The sequence below is a fragment of the Pseudorca crassidens genome, chromosome 13, assembly GCF_039906515.1.
Source record: "Pseudorca crassidens isolate mPseCra1 chromosome 13, mPseCra1.hap1, whole genome shotgun sequence".
Taxonomy (NCBI): domain Eukaryota; kingdom Metazoa; phylum Chordata; class Mammalia; order Artiodactyla; family Delphinidae; genus Pseudorca; species Pseudorca crassidens.
In genome coordinates, this window is record NC_090308.1 from 72411311 (window position 1) to 72426342 (window position 15032).

The following is a 15032-nucleotide window of genomic DNA, read 5'->3' on the forward strand; positions in this document are numbered from 1 at the left end:
TTCCCTGTTGGTCTCCTCACTTCTCCATCTCATATTCGCCCCTCCACACTGCAGCTGGGATCATCTCCCTGAAAGGCCAACTTGAGAGTATCACTCAAAGGCTCAAAATCTCTCAGAGGCTTTTCACTGCCCATAAGAAAAGACCTTCGTTATTAGAATGACACAGAAAGCCCTTTGTGAGCTAGTTGTCTCCCCCCCTGTTTCACATCTTGCTATTGTCCACTCTTAGCCCTTTGTTTCAGAAATACTTAACCAATTGTAATTTCCCAAATCTTTCATTTTGCTTCTTGCTTCTATGCCTTGGAATGCTCGGGATGTTTCTCCATTTTTGTGTTGAATAAACTCCTACTTATCCTTCAAAATCCTACTCAGGCATCCCTGCCTCTTTAAGCCTTTTTCTGTATGTTGAATCTTCTTGTTTTATTGTGTGTATTATTCCGTATTGTAAATAAATGCTGGTTCATATATGTACTTCTTTCTTTATTTGAAAATCATCTGGCATGGTTTATAGTAATTGAATTGAATATGGTGAAGAATTTTAATGAAATTGCTACTGCAGAAAAAATACCTGAGAACTTAATCCTCAATCATGTTGCCTAGAAGGTGACGTTATTGGACTTGGAAGCCAGACACATAGACTCAAGCTTAGGGGTCTATTACGTCTCAGATTGTACCAAGTAATATACTGAGTGTGAGTCAGTTTACAGAAATATTTGTAAATAGCTGCCTGCCAGGTACTCACTGGTAATACAAAGCTAACACTTCATGGGTAATAATTAATATGCTAACTACGTAATGACTTTCATTTTTAATGAAACTCAACCTTTGCACGTAGACGTGTGGCTTATTAGCACACCTTCATGTAGTACCTGTTATTATTGTTTGCCTCCATTACTTCTAGTCTTTCAAACAGTTACACTGGCTATTTCTTACTTTTGGTTTTTTATAAGTTCAACATTTCTATGCCTTTATTGTGTTAAAGTATTTCCTCACTCTCTACCTGTGGACATTCATCAGAGTCACAGTTTTACAGTTGGATGGGGTTGTTAAAACGTCATCTGATTCTTTTCTTTTTAAAGTAACAGAGCAAAGCGAGAAGCAGGGAAGTATTTCGTGTGACCTTGTGTAGCTGGTTGGCAGCTGAGCCAAGATCAGCTGTCTTGAGACGTCCTTCCAAGCTTGCTGCCCTTTCCAGCGCCCAGGCGGTCTCCTTCCATTGGCTTCTTCACTGATATCTTCCTCCCAACCTCTTTCAGAGAAGTCAGTTCACTTCACCAGATAGTACCTGTTCTTCCTGTTTCCTTTCTGCTTCCGGTTATTGGGGGGGGGGGGAGTTGGACCTGATGGAATTTTCTAGATTTCAACTTTCATATTACTTCTATAAAAGTCAAAATGCTACTTTTACTGTAAAATGCCTGTGACTTGGGTAAGGTTTTTGCTTTCCCTTATTTGATTTTATGGTTTTCTTGTATTCTTACTGGGTATATTTTATGTTTATTTAGACCATGTATTTTTTATTTGTGTGGTTAAAATATGTGATCCTTTTCATTTTTCCTTCCTTCAGATTTTCCTTAATATAAAACAATCCTAGATTTGGGTTAGCACGTACCATTTCCTTATAAAATGTTATGGGATATCAATATTCTTCAGTTAAAAGAAGAACTCCTTTCACAGAATTCTTGAATCTCAAGGTCAGAAGACTTATGCTCCAAGATAATTTCCAATGCTTCCATTCCCTTTAAACACCCTCCCTCTGTGTTCAGCCTTTGCTTGAAGATGTCCAAAGTTAGGGAGCTCAGTATTTCTATGAAATTCCAACTGCCTCGGGACACACTACCTTTTAAAATCTTCTTTTCGATCCAGTTGAATCAGTCTCTCTCAGTAATATAATTCTGGGTTCAGAGCCATAAAAAACAACTCTAGCTCTGCTTCAGCCAACTGATCGTGTATTTGAAAGTGGCTTTCATTTCCCCCATGCCTGGTCTTCCTCAGGCTAAAACAATCCCATTTCCTCCAAACCACTGTCCAATAATTTGGTTTTAAGTTCCCTCATCATCCCAACTGCCTATTAAAGGCCCAGAACTTACACATATATCTATTCTTTTTCAGATTCTTTTCCCATATAGGTTATTACAGAGTACTGAGTACTGTTCCCTGTGCTGTACGGTAGGTCCTTGTTAATTATCTATTTTATATACAGTAGTGTGTATATGTACCTGTATAGCTGAATCACTTTGCTGTACACCTGAAACTAGCACAACATTGTAAATCAACTATATGCCAATAAAAAAAAAAAAGGCCCAGAACTGACTGCAGTTCCCCAGGTGTATGCTGACCAGAGAGGCCCAGCTCTCCCCTTATTCCTGATCTGTGCAGTCATGCTTTTCATGTGGGGCAACTTCCTGCCACCTCCCATGGAGCAGTTTGTTATGGGGTGAATTGCATCCTCTGCAAAAGATAGATTGAAGTCCTAACCCCTAGTACCTCAGAAGGTGGCCTTGTTTGGAGACAGGGTTTTACAGAGGTAACTAAGTAAAATGAGGTCTTTAGGGCGGGCCCTAGTCCAACGTGACTGGCGTCCTTATGAAAAGGGGAAATTAGGACACAGAGACAGACACACACAGAGGGAAGATGCTGTGAAGGTGCAGGGAGGAGACGGCTACGTGACTGGAATGATGCATCAACAAGACAAGGAACACCAAGGATTTTTGGCAAACGCCAGAAGCCAGAAGAGGCGAGGAAGAATTCTCCCTTAGAGCCACAGAGAGAGCACAGCCCTGCCAACACCTTGATTTCCAATTTCTGGCTTCTGGAACTGTGAGACAACCAATTTCTCTCGTTCTAAGTCACTCAGTTCTTGGTACATTGTTGTGGCAGCCCTGGGAAGATGACACATTGTTCTTTCACCAAAGCTCCCTGCTTTTTATCCCTCGTCCTGTAATCTTCCTTTCCCTTCTCTCAAATAATATCCTGGTCTTTCCAATCCATGTAAAAAGCTCTTTATTTACTCTAAGTTTCATTTTTGTTTCATTTGGCTCATTACTTAAGCCAATTGAGATCTTTTATGTCCTGTTTCCATCACGTGGGTATTTGTTATCTGTTTCAACTTAGAACCTCCTAGAGTTGCTGGGAGTCCTTACTCAAAACACTGGTAAAAGCATTGAATGAGATATTTACAACAGACACTCTTGAAATTCCCTTTAGGTTGACACTGACTTTCTTTACTGCTGTTGTTCAACCTGTTTTAAATGCACCTAACTTCCTTGATCCAATTTATAATTCTCTGTTTTGGATACAAGACAAAATACTATGAAAGACATTGTCTAACATCTTGCTGCAATCAAGATACGCCGTTCTATATCCTTCTTCTTTGCCAGTTTAGTAGCTCTGCCAACAATTAGTCTAATCTGGGATGATTTATTTCTTATTATCCCTACTTTCTTTTCATTTTGAACTTGATTTTCTAAGTCAACTCAAACCAAGCTTTTAATAATTCAGTCAAGAATCTTGCCCCAAACACCTATCAAATCTTTTGGTTTATGCTTTGTGGAATCTGTCTCTTCTCTTTGGAAATGGGAACCACAATTTTCTTCTGTGTTTTCTGGCTACGCAAGGACTCAATTCAGAGAACTCATTTGCATCCTCCAAGCCTTTCCTCCACCCCCTCCAAATATTCATATGTATTTTGTCCAGATCATGAGACTTAAGTTCTTATAATTTCTACACTTATCTTGGTCTTAATTCACTCATCATTATTTCTTCTGACCTTTTCAGGCTGAAGATTGTTTTTGACAGAGAAGATGGAAGACATGAGTTTAAAGTCCTATGCATATATGATGCATATAATGCATATATAAACATCTGATAATAATTACATCTTAATGTTCTTACATTTGTGAAATAATAAAAGCATTTTGATACATACTCCATTCTGTAGGTGGGCAGATACCATTATCACATATGTTCTCTTAAATTTTTACTTGATGCAAGGATCAGTCACTGAATATTTTCTTTTAAGCATCCTTTTCTCAAGTTTGACTACAATTTCTCTTGCCAAGAAATAAAGATTTGTTTCTACTTGATAAAGTTTCAGAATGTCCTGGAACAGCCTGGTACATTTTAAGTAGATAATTTTAGAAGAGGGCAGAATGTAGGTCAATACCAAAATATGTTACACGCATTGTCATATGCGTTGTTTGTGAGACTGTGTACCACACCAGAGATAGCAAATTCTGTATATAATATGGCAAAATACCCAGGGCTTAACTGTTTAAGGAGCATCACATAAAATTTGAGTTGACAGGAAATCAAGTTCAAAATACATGCTTTGTCATTGGTAAGGCATCTGTAAGAGGCATTGGACCCAGGAGTAGACTGTCCTTGTCATATTTTGGAAATTATTAGCCAGAGCTGCCTGTTACTTAAAGTAGGACGTGAGAGCCAGATGATTAAAACCTGACGCTAGGCCCTCCACACTGCAGCTGCAGCTGGGCAAGCAAGCAATAGCACAGAGAGAGAATGGGAAGATGCAGTTCTCAGACACTCTTCAGGCAAATGGTTGGAGTCAGTGCCGGGGAACCCAGAGCAAGTCATGCTTCAATTCAACCAATATTTATTAGGTAGCTGCTTTGTGCCAGACATTGTGCTAAGTGGGGGCAGTCCAGGTAGGCAATGCGTAACGCAGACACTTGGCTGGTGTCTAGCATCAGATCTTTACTCCCTAAGAAGCAGTCTTGGAAAGATACATGCAGGACCCCAGGCCTTTCAGGGGAGCTAGGATCCCAGGAAGGTATCAGAATGAATAGGGAAGTGATCACGCGGGGAGGGCTCAGGGGCAGGGTGTTATCAGATGAGCACTCTGTTAGGTAAGTAGGGATGTGACTTACACAGCATAGCAGGCATTTAGGGGGTCACCCTTTTGTCACCATAGCCTCAGTTCAACCGTGACTAGAGTGCCTGGCAGAGCATCTATATTTTAATTCTGGCCAGATTGGATGAAGATGTCCGGTGGTGGAAGGGACAAGACGATGAGGGAGGCTAAGGTTGTTTCTGAATCCCTTAAACCAGGAACTAGGAACTTGAGCCTGTTGGTGTTTTCTAAGTCACCAATGATTGTCTGCATTATTTTTCTTGCATCTGTTAGCATCAAACTGTGGATGAGATGGCTCAAAACTACTCATTAGAGTTGTAGATGCCATAGATCCTTCCAGGGAGACTCTAAAACTAGGGGATAAATCAAAAGAAGTATCATTTGGCTCTCAGGAAATTCTGGAAGATGTTAACCTTGAGAAATGCAGGCACCCAATAAAACTCTGAGGTCCCCCATTATGACCCTGCTCCTGTGATTATAGATATTCTCAGACCCCTTTCCTATTAACCAGGACCCCTTCTGGCCTGGACAAGTCTTCGAATATTGATATAACTTCTGATTGCTTTAAAATTTCTCTTTTATTGTCACAAACTTGACTAAAGGACATTAAAAAAAATTCACTCACTGAACTCTCTTTATGCAGCTGGTCTGTCATTTGAATAACTAACACCATTTTCCTCTCAAGAATGATCTGAGAACATATTTGATAGGCAGAAATACATTTTCTCCAGTATTTGAGATTGCTCTCGTAGCTATCAGACATTTCTCAAAGATCTGGTGAGCTAGATTTATTTTTGAACATCTTGGTAGTGATAGCAAATTGTGCCAGTTTTCTTATCATTTTCACCAACAGACTTCTTGATTAATCTGATGTTCCTGTCAGAAACAGACCTCACATCCTCTTAAGAATGAAAACTTTCTGGACACTTTATTGACTGCCTTATATGATTTTTCTCCAGTTAATATACAACTGACATGCTTTTAACACCTTCTGAAGTAAAGGAAAGATGGGGAAACAGTCCACAGCATTAATTTGTGCTCTAAATGTGTGATAAAGAGGAACACTCTTTCAAACAACATGAAGGATAACATAATCACTGGTTCTAAACAAAAGCTCTGAAAGTCCTACTGCCCTCCCTTATTTTCTCCGTCCCTTCTCCTTCTTCCGTCCTTTTCTCTCTTCTATGCTTCCGCAACTATTTATTGAGGGCCATCTCTGACTGTTGGTCACTGTGCCCTGCCCTCACGGGGCTTATGCTTAAGTGGGAGAGGCAGTTGTTAGGCAACTAATTATGAAAGTTAATTTATAAGCAATTCTGGCTCTTGCTTGTTACCAACTGGGTTTTTCTCACTGATGATCTGAAGTTCCTCGCTCTGTGACCTTTGCTGGTACCTGTCTAACAAATCCCCCAGCTGTTGATGGAGGAGTTCAGAAACCACAGTGATTGGGCCTCCTCAAATTCACAGAGCCCTCTGCCATCACCTGGGACCCTCAGGGCTCATAACTCGGTATTGTGTCTCCTAAATGTATTTCCAAGGCAGTTCTTCCTAAACATTTCCCACTCTGTTTAATCATCAAACCTCCACTCTGCACAATCTCCCACCCTCTTGTCTCCTGAGAGGTCAAGGCCAGCAAAATTTTTCAGTTCAGAATTTCTGTATCCAGCTCATGTTATGTTCCAAAAATCTATTGATTCTTCTGTTAAAAAGTCTCTTTTCTCCTTCCCTTAGAATAAGTCTCACTTTTCCTTTCTGAGGACTTACTCTCTCTAGCCCATGTCCTCTGATCTTCTTTGTACTTTTGTTCCATAAGCCATGCTCTCTCTCCCCCCAGACCCCAAACTCTGATTTTTATCATCCTTTAATTGATTTTTCTTCACAACCTCTACAGGGGCTCAAATCTCCTTCACACTTAAAAACAAGAGGCAAAATCAAACAACAGCAACATCAACAACCACTAACACAAAAATGAAAAGCCCTGCCAACTTCTTATGCTATTTATTAATGATCTCACTGTTTCCTTTCAGAATATTTCAGCCTGCATTATTTGCCCCTCATTCCTTACCACTCACTATTTGACCTCCTCCTTGACCTCATAATTAGCACTGTTTTCTTTTGAAGGTGAAGTTGAGTGACTACCCATTGACCCATTCACTTATTTAAGAAACAATTACTTGGTTACTTTTATATGTCAGGCACTATGGGAGGTTTGCGGTAGGGCTCCAATCCATGCCTTTGGAGAAAAATTGCTCTGCAGGGTAACTATTAGAACAGATGTGGGATGTGCAAGATATGGTGACTCCCAACCACCATAGCCCTTTCATTCATTTCTACAGGAACAGATGGTTTTGAATACTTTGTTCTTCTTATAGATTCCATGGCATTGCACTATCTGGATTTGTTCTTACCTGTTGGAGGCTCTCCTTCTCTGCCTCTTTCATTTGTGGCTGGACATATCTACTACTTTTTGCCCCTTCTATGTAGACACAGCCTCTACTTCTGTATGTGATCCTTTTGCTACATTGCAAGCCATGGCTCTGTTAACTGCAGCAGAAAGACGAAGACTGTGAAAAGTTGAGACCTTGAATTACACATCCTCCCTGAGCACCGGGCTCAGAGGGAAAGATCCAGCAGGAAGCCATGGGGAAAAGTCCAGCATGGTATATACAGAGAGAGGGCAGGGGCTCGGTCAATACACAGCATCAAGAGATGTTACACATATAGGACATGAAGATCTTGAGAATTAAGGCCCTTGTCAGCTCTCCTGACTTATCTCGGTCGCCTCCATGCTGTATTCTCTACACTATCTCCAGGTTTGTCTTGGGGAAGCATAGTGCTAATCATGTCACTGTCTTTTAAAAACACCTTCAGTAACTCCTAACATTCAAGACTCCTTATGATTTGGTGTTTTAAGCCTCCTTTTCCCATTCTTCCTACTTGGGATTGTTTGCTTTAACCAAACTGTCCTACTCGCTAGTTCCTGAACACTCTCCATGGTGTTTCCCTCTTTGTCTTTGCTTTTCCAATGGCTCTTCCCGCTATAACCTCCCTCTCCTCATCTGTATCCCTAATCATTTTATCCTTTACAGTTAGCCAAATGAAGGTTCCTCCATGTACGTTCCTCCATGTACGTTCCTGATCATATCACCCAGAGGAGATTGCATCATTTTCCAAATTACTGATGCTAATTTTTAATACTCCTTTTGACATTTGCTACAGTCAAGAACACAATAAGATATCTGTGTGTTCATCTCTTATTAGGCTGAGTCCTCCTTGAAGGAAGAAGCCACGTAATAAACATCTTTGTATGAATTTTCAGTTCCCAAGACAGTGTTTTGCACATCGAAAATGCTCAATAAATGTATATTGAGCGATCCCTTAAATTGTGCTTCAAAGGAAAGTTGTCATTATTAGTTTGTTCTTTGATTCATATAAATTCGTATTCCTTTCTGGAAATAAATTATCCAGAAATCAGCGTTTTGAATTTATAGTAAGCGGATGATCCAGTGAACGACAAGCTTCTCTGGGAAACATTAACTGAGAATGCTATGTTCCGTCTTTTCAAGCAAATATGAATTTCCCATTCAAAAGAAAAAAGCATACTTTTAGAAGTTTGAACAGGATGGCACTTTTGAAAAAGCTTTCCAACTGCATTCAGTTTAGATTAATTCAAGGAAATTAACTGACTCTGAGCCCACACTTTTTTCACATAGTGTCAACTGGAACATTTTCATTCACTTCTAGCTTTTCTCTCTCCAGTCCTATGATCTCTAAAAAGCAGTCTTAGAGGAGGAGTTTCATCCAGATCAGGGCTGTTGAGGTGAACAGTGGGGCAGAGGGCAGTGTGTACAGTTAGCGGTGGTACATCCATCATCTTGGAGGAGGAGTAACTCAGTAATGGGGTCCTGGGTAAGGACCAGTTGTAACTGATGAGGGTGGACGAGGGGATCAACAGCCACCAAAATATTAGATTTCTTGATTCAGGGATGTCTAGCTGACCAGAAAGACCAAGTTATCATTGCTGGACTTTCCAAAGGTAAGCGCTAGAGACACAGTGGAAAGCCAAAGTAAGTAGTTCTTGGCTAGTCATCCACTAAGAATAAGTGTCTACCATGTTCCTGTCTTTAATTGGCATTAAACAGACATAGACAACTACTGAACTAAAAAGAAGAGGATTCTCAAGTCATTGCAGGTACTTGCAGAGTCTCCAGCCTTAAAGTGAATGAAAATGTCCCCTGCTGTCCTGTCCATCTTAAAAGCCTTGATCTGACTAAATGCTCTCCTCTCAAATCAGTTTTTAGAAGTCACAGGACTCCCAAATGCCATTCACTTCCCAAACTTTGGGCCCTTATGCCCTCCTTAAGGTATACTCTCTGCTCTCTCTATATGAGCATCATCTCTGTCAATGGGGTCCTCGCCACAGGTTTGGGCTACCTTCCTCCTTTTTGGCTGTTACACTGGAAACTTCAACCAGAGAAGTTCAATTCCTCTTTGGGAAATGTACAATGTATGATATCAACAGGCTTCTCCGATTACAAATGTACACTCTTGTGCTTCCATGTTGTTCAAACTCACTGTTCCCCTATCAAAAATCCAAACCAGGGCTTCCCTGGTGGCGCAGTGGTTGAGAGTCCGCCTGCCGATGCAGGGGACACGGGTTCATGCCCCGGTCCGGAAAGATCCCACATGCCGCAGAGTGGCTGGGCCCGTGAGTCATGGCCGCTGAGCCTGCGCGTCCGGAGCCTGTGCTCCGCAGCGGGAGAGGCCATAACAGTGAGAGACCCACGTACCGCAAAAGAAAAAAAGAAAAAGAAATCCAAACCAGCTGTTTCAAAACTTCAGGTCGATAGACTCCCAACCTAGGGTACCTAGTATTTCATAAATAAAAATATAATCTATTGCAAATTCACAAACATTATTTATTATTTAGTTATTATTTCTTGGCTTGCTAAACTGTACCAGGCATCTCCTTCTTACTTTAACTTCACCTTCCATTTATACCATTTAAAACTACCTGTTTCCTAAAAGTTTCAAGCAGGGAGGTGTATTTTCTATTCCAGAATATTAATTTGCACCAATGTTCTATTCTTTTACACACACTCACCCTTCGTACATCTCCAGCCCTATTAAGCTTCACTCACTCTCACTTTCCTATGATCACGATGCCTACAGCTTCTAAGCTTAAAAGCTGAACATGTTATCTGATAAATGACTTGTTATTTCCAGCATAGGAGGTAACTTTTAGATCTAAAATGGAGGAATTTCCAGTCCTTTTATGGTATAGCCACAGCCCATCAGGATATCTGTAATTTAGCTAAGTCTGGAAAGCCTGATATATGAAATAACCACACTGATAGACTTCCCTTTTTGCTATAATATATAATTTGGCTGTTGACTATATTCTGTTTAATGACCTTCTATTGTCTAAAAATTTGCTCTTTGGGAATGTGGAGGTCATGCTATATATTCCTTTCTTTAACTTTTTCCTGGACAACACTGCATAATGCCAGTTACAGTGTATGTCTCCATTATCAAATAAATTATATAAAAACAGTGTATTAAATATGACATGAAATCTTGTCGTTTGCCAGGCATTTGTACAGGACAATAAATGATTCTTTTTCTCACATGTTATCCTTTTAACTTTAAGCATCTTTATTAGTTTTCTACTGCTTCTGTAACAAATTACTACAAACTTAGTGGCTTAAAGCAATACACATTTATTATCTTAGAGTTCTGTGGGTCAGAGTCCGACATGGGTCTCACAGAGCTAAAATCAAGGTTTTTCACAGGGATGCATTCATTTCTGGAGGCTCTTGGGGAGAATCTTCTTACTTGCCTTTTCCAGCTTCTAGGGGTTCCCACCTTCCTCAACTTGTGGGCCCTTCCTCCATCCCAAAGCCAGCAATGTTGCATCTCTCTGACCCTATTCTCTTCTCACATCGCCCTCTTATCATAGCTAGGGGTTTTTCCATTTAAAAACTCATGTGATTATTATTAAATGCAGTAAATCAGACAGAGAATGACAAATATCACAGGATACCACTTATATGTGGAATCTAAATAAATGATATGGATGAACTTATTTATAAAACAGAAACAGACTCAGAGACTTTGATAACAAACTTATGGTTACCAAAGGGGAAAGGTGCAGGAGGAGGGATAAATTAGGAGTTTGGGATTAGCAGATACACACTACTATATATAAAATAGATAATCCACGAAGACCTACTGTACAGCACAGGGAACTCTACTCAATATTCTGTAATAAGCTACATGGGAAAAGAATCTGAAAAAGAATGGATATATGTATATGTATAACTGAATCACTTAGCTGTTCACCTGAAACTAACACTATATTGTAAATCAACTATAATCCATTATAAAATAATAATTAAATTAAAAATTTAAAAATCCCTCATGTGATTAGATTAGGCTCACTTGGAAAGTCCAAGATAATCTCCCTATCTCAGGTTCTAGCCACTTGAATAAATCAACTTCAAATTATTTTGGATGCAAATTGTTCACATCTGCAAAGTTCTTTTTGCTGGCTGAAGTAACATATTCACAGATTCCACATTTTTCTGCCTACCACAGCATCTTCACATCTACCAAATTCTTAGTAATTTCCTTAGAATCAACCATGGTCCTAACAACTTTGTTTTCACTACTGATTTTCTTTTATAAAAAAAAAATTATGATTTTTTAAATTGATGTACAGTTGACTTATACTATTATATAAATTTCAGGTCTACAGCATAGAGATTCACAATTTTAAAAGGTTATATTCCATTTATAGTTATTATAAAATGTTGGCTATATTCCCTGTGTTGCACAATATATCCTTGTAGCTTATTTATTTTATACATAGTAAGTTGTACTTTTAATCCCTTACCCCTATCTTGCCTCTCCTCATTTCCCTCTCCCTACTGTTAACCACTAGTTTTTTCTCTATACCTGTGAGTTTGTTTCATTTTTGTTATAGTCACTAGTTTTAGTTTTTAGATTCCATACATAAGTGATATCATACAGTATTTGTCTTTCTCTGTCTGACTTGTTTCACTTTGCATAATGCCATCCAGGTCCATGCATGCTGTTGCAAATGGCAACATTTCATTCTTTTTTATGGCTGAATAGTATTCCACTGTAACTACTAAGTTTCTTAATGGTGTTATCTTCCTCACGACTCCTTGCAAACGTGAATATCAATAATAATCTGTTTAAGAAGCATGTCATCCCTTTAGGGTTGAGTATTCAAGTTGGGAACTATCTTAAAAATTTTAACCATGGAGTACAAATTGGCAGTCCAAATACAGAATTTAGCTCTCAGGTTTATTTTATTTGAACTTCATCATGTTATAAACGTGTATAAATTCAAATACCGTCAGGAAAGCACATTCTCTAGTCCCCATCGTAGTCCCCACCACCTTCTACTGTCTATACTCAACCTACTTACTGCATTCATACAGATGAATTGCTGCCTTGTTCCTAAAGACATCTGAGTTTGTGATACCTAATCTAGTCTGTGCACTAAGCTAAGAAGTTATCACTTAATACCTTGAAGTTTGTTAACATACCCTCTGCATTTCTAGTCATAGAGGTCTTATTATCTTACAGAACAGATTATTCCATTTATGAACAATTGAAGATTATTTTTCTACCTATTCATTTTGATTCTATCTGTGTTACATAGAATAAGTCTAATTTTCTGTTTTTCATGAACTTCTTGAATAATTACGGTGATCACACCTCCTAATTCTTTTCTCTTCCATTATAAACATTCCCTACTCAGCTAACTTTTTCATTTGATATAGTTTCCAAATATTTCAAGGTTTTCAATCTCCTTCTTATAATGTGGTGACCAGAAATAGTGATACTATTCCAGATGTGGTCTGATCAGTGTCAGGTACCATAGACCTACTTTTTTTTTTTGCATACTTTTATTGACACAGGTAAAATCACCTTCACTCTGACAGCTTATAAAACACGTTACGGTCATATTATACCTGCATTCAATTAAAACATCCAGGTCTCTTTTGTTCAAGATCTTCTGTTACATGAATGTCTGATACTGTAGTTTCCCTCAACCCTAGTTTTGGTTGATTCATCAGGCAGCAAACATTTATTGAGCACTGGCTGCATGCATGACACTGTGCTTAGTGCTAGAGGGTATAAAGAAGTATACAATATAGTGGAGGAGTTTATAGCTTCACGAGGGAGAGAGACTGACGCATATTTTTGGTCCAGAGTGAGAAACACAGCAGGAGAGGTATCTGTAAGTCAGACTTCCACCCAAGTAAAGAGAAGCAAGTGCCCACCAATGTGCTAAGGACTTTAAGTAGAGGCGGTCAATCATTGAATATTTAGGTTTCGAGCTGAGGAGAGGTCTGGGCTGAAGTTAAGGATTGGGAGGATAGTAGACTTGTCATTCTGCATCCACTTATTCATTGTTTTTCTTTTGCTCTGGGGATGTGAACCTTTCCCCACTGGATACAGCCAAGTTTGGATGGCCTATCACCATGTTCTATTCTCGTCTTCCCTCCCAGCAGGGTTGGCACGTGTCCCAGCTAAACCAAGATGATGCTCACTCCCTGGAATTTCAGTCTTGACCAAGTTGCTGATACGACTGGATGCCAATTCATTCAATGGCTGGGCCCTGACGAGACCGTTCCTCGGTCCTTACAACCCTGGGACTGCCATCCATCTAGATCTCGCCTTCTTAATCCCAATTCTCCAGTTTTCCTTTCAATTGTGTGAATTACTTCTTATCCTTACCACAAATTCCATTTCGTTTTAAGTTGTCAAACCCAGTTTCAGTTGCTTGTAACTGTATAATTCAATAATATAACTTACTCTACAAGGTTATATCAGCTTAATTTAGTAGTTAATGCTATAGAACTAGATAGGAAAGTCTTAAGAGCACAAGCTCTAGAATCAGTTTCCTGTGTTTAAATGCTAGCTTTTTCACTAATAACTTTAACAAACTTAAAGTAAAATACTTTGTTTCTGTGAACTGCAGTTTTTTATCTATAGAATGGCATGTCTAATAATCCTACCTACCTAATGTATGGTTTTAAAACATGAAGGAGAGAATGCATACAAAGCACTTAGCCTAGTGTCTGCACATGCAAAGTGCTCAGTAAATGTCAGAGCAGATAGAAATTAAATGTTGCAAGAGCTAACGAGGATTTGAGTATGGGGAGACTGAGTAGGGAGGGAAGAGATAGAAAAGAGTGAAGTCTTAGAGACAGAGGGGATAATCATTCCAGTTAGAATAGGGGCAAATGCTACAAAGAAATCAAATAAGAAAAGGGCTAAAAGTGACAAGCGTTAGTAACCAAAAAACCAAACAACACAACACAACACAACAATGGGTAGAGGGCTTAAATAAATATTTCTTCAAAGGAGATATACAAATGGCCAATAAGCATATGAAAGGATGCCTGACATCACTCATCATCCACAGAGAAATACAAATCAAAATCACAAGAAGATAATACTCCACACCCACCAAAACAGCTACTATCCAAAAAAACAGGAAATAACAAATGTTGGCAAGGACATGGGGAAACTGGAACTTGTATGCAGTGGTGGTCAGAATTAAACTGTGAAGCTGCTGAGGAAAACTATTTGGTGGTTTCTAAAAAGTTAAACATAGAATTAGCTTATGATCTAGCAATTCTACTTCTACGTATATACCCCAAAGAACTGAAAGGAGAACAAACATATACTTCTACATCCGTGTTCATAGCATTATTCACAATAGCCAAAAGTGGAAATAACTCAAATGTCCATCAATTGATAAATGGATAAACAAAATGGGGTGTGTGTGTGTGTGTGTGTGTGTCTGTGTGTATAAGGGAATATTATCAATCTTGAAAAGGAATGGTATTCTGATACCTACTACAACATGGATGTACCTTGAAAACATTATGGTAAGTGAAATAAACCAGACATAGAAGAACAAATACTGTATGATTCTACTTATATGAGCTATCTAGAATAGGCAAATTCATAGAAACAGAAAGTGGAATAGCAGTAACTGGGGGGTTAGGGCAGGGGGAATGGGGAATTATTGTGTAATGAATAGAAAGTTGCTATTTGTGATGATGAAAAAGTTTTGGAAACGGATAGTGGTGACATTTGCACAACACTGTAAATG

The 15032-nt window shown here is 39.1% G+C and overlaps 1 long non-coding RNA gene across 1 annotated transcript in view; it reads left to right on the plus strand.

Annotated features, from left to right (window-relative positions):
* The window catches only part of LOC137205058 (uncharacterized), a 30101-nt gene extending 15958 nt beyond the window's left edge, over nucleotides 1-14143 (plus strand). Inside the window, exon 3 of the long non-coding RNA XR_010933981.1 lies at nucleotides 13420-14143. This is a non-coding gene — a long non-coding RNA (uncharacterized lncRNA). The remainder of the gene's footprint in view (nucleotides 1-13419) is intronic.
* The last annotated feature ends 889 nt before the right edge of the window (nucleotides 14144-15032 follow it).